Raw genomic sequence first — 2,832 nt, 5'->3', positions numbered from 1 at the left:
AAACTGGATGCACTTCGTGTACAAAACGGACAATCTCTTTCAAAGTATCAGGATTTCATCCGGAAACTCGTCTGTTAGAAAGGGATTTCATTTTTTAAACCTTATTTGAACTCCTGACTTTTTGTGTGTTCAAAATGCACCATTCAAAGCCACATCATCATTTTTCAATCCTTTCTGACTTCATTTGTTATTTTTCATGCATTTACTAATTATTTTGAGCTATAAGACCCTAAAATTGAAAAGCATTTCAAATGAACTCTGAAAAGGTTGAAAGTTGGCATGATATCATCATTTCATCCACATAGCATGTGCAAGAAAGTTGAGAGGGTTACGGAAAAAACTGCATGCACCTCGTGTACAAAACGGACAATCTCTTTCAAAGTATCAGGATTTCATCCGGAAACTCGTCTGTTACAAAGGGATTTCATTTTTTAAACCTTATTTGAACTCCTGACTTTTTGTGTGTTCAAAATGCACCATTCAAAGCCACATCATCATTTTTCAATCCTTTCTGACTTCATTTGTTATTTTTCATGCATTTACTAATTATTTTGAGCTATAAGACCCTAAAATTGCAAAGCATTTCAAATGAACTCTGAAAAGGTTGAAAGTTGGCATGATATCATCATTTCATCCACATAGCATGTGCAAGAAAGTTGAGAGGGTTACGGCAAAAACTGGATGCACTTCGTGTACAAAACGGACAATCTCTTTCAAAGTATCAGGATTTCATCCGGAAACTCGTCTGTTACAAAGGGATTTCATTTTTTAAACCTTATTTGAACTCCTGACTTTTTGTGTGTTCAAAATGCACCATTCAAAGCCACATCATCATTTTTCAATCCTTTCTGACTTCATTTTTTATTTTTCATGCATTTACTAATTATTTTGAGCTATAAGACCCTAAAATTGAAAAGCATTTCAAATGAACTCTGAAAAGGTTGAAAGTTGGCATGATATCATCATTTCATCCACATAGCATGTGCAAGAAAGTTGAGAGGGTTACGGCAAAAACTGGATGCACTTCGTGTACAAAACGGACAATCTCTTTCAAAGTATCAGGATTTCATCCGGAAACTCGTCTGTTACAAAGGGATTTCATTTTTTAAAACTTATTTGAACTCCTGACTTTTTGTGTGTTCAAAATGCACCATTCAAAGCCACATCATCATTTTTCAATCCTTTCTGACTTCGTTTGTTATTTTTCATGCATTCACTAATAATTTTGAGCTATAAGACCCTAAAATTGAAATGCATTTCAAATGAACTCTGAAAAGGTTGAAAGTTGGCATGATATCATCATTTCATCCACATAGCATGTGCAAGAAAGTTGAGAGGGTTACGGCAAAAACTGGATGCACTTCGTGTACAAAACGGACAATCTCTTTCAAAGTATCAGGATTTCATCCGGAAACTCGTCTGTTACAAAGGGATTTCATTTTTTAAAACTTATTTGAACTCCTGACTTTTTGTGTGTTCAAAATGCACCATTCAAGGCCACATCATCATTTTTCAATCCTTTCTGACTTCATTTGTTATTTTTCATGCATTTACTAATTATTTTGAGTTATAAGACCCTAAAATTGAAAAGCATTTCAAATGAACTCTGAAAAGGTTGAAAGTTGGCATGATATCATCATTTCATCCACATAGCATGTGCAAGAAAGTTGAGAGGGTTACGGCAAAAACTGGATGCACTTCGTGTACAAAACGGACAATCTCTTTCAAAGTATCAGGATTTCATCCGGAAACTCGTCTGTTACAAAGGGATTTCATTTTTTAAAACTTATTTGAACTCCTGACTTTGTGTGTGTTCGAAATGCACCATTCAAAGCCACATCATCATTTTTCAATCCTTTCTGACTTCATTTGTTATTTTTCATGCATTTACTAATTATTTTGAGCTATAAGACCCTAAAATTGAAAAGCATTTCAAATGAACTCTGAAAAGGTTGAAAGTTGGCATGATATCATCATTTCATCCACATAGCATGTGCAAGAAAGTTGAGAGGGTTACGGCAAAAACTGGATGCACTTCGTGTACAAAACGGACAATCTCTTTCAAAGTATCAGGATTTCATCCGGAAACTCTTCTGTTACAAAGGGATTTCATTTTTTAAAACTTATTTGAACTCCTGACTTTTTGTGTGTTCAAAATGCACCATTCAAAGCCACATCATCATTTTTCAATCCTTTCTGACTTCATTGGTTATTTTTCATGCATTTACTAATTATTTTGAGCTATAAGACCCTAAAATTGAAAAGCATTTAAATGAACTCTGAAAAGGTTGAAAGTTGGCATGATATCATCATTTCATCCACATAGCATGTGCAAGAAAGTTGAGAGGGTTACGGCAAAAACTGGAAGCACTTCGTGTACAAAACGGACAATCTCTTTCAAAGTATCAGGATTTCATCCGGAAAATCATCTGTTACAAAGGGATTTCATTTTTTTAAACTTATTTGAACTCCTGACTTTTGTGTGTTCAAAATGCACCATTCAAATGAACTCTGAAAAGGTTGAAAGTTGGCATGATATCATCATTTCATCCACATAGCATGTGCAAGAAAGTTGAGAGGGTTACGGCAAAAACTGGATGCACTTCGTGTACAAAACGGACAATCTCTTTCAAAGTATCAGGATTTCATCCGGAAACTCGTCTGTTACAAAGGAATTTCATTTTTTAAAACTTATTTGAACTCCTAACTTTTTGTGTGTTCAAAATGCACCATTCAAGGCCACATCATCATTTTTCAATCCTTTCTGACTTAATTTGTTATTTTTATGCATTTACTAATTATTTTGAGTTATAAGACCCTAAAACTGAAAAG

This window comes from Triticum aestivum, chromosome 2D (assembly GCF_018294505.1).
Source record: "Triticum aestivum cultivar Chinese Spring chromosome 2D, IWGSC CS RefSeq v2.1, whole genome shotgun sequence".
Taxonomy (NCBI): domain Eukaryota; kingdom Viridiplantae; phylum Streptophyta; class Magnoliopsida; order Poales; family Poaceae; genus Triticum; species Triticum aestivum.
This window is presented reverse-complemented; position numbering follows the sequence as displayed.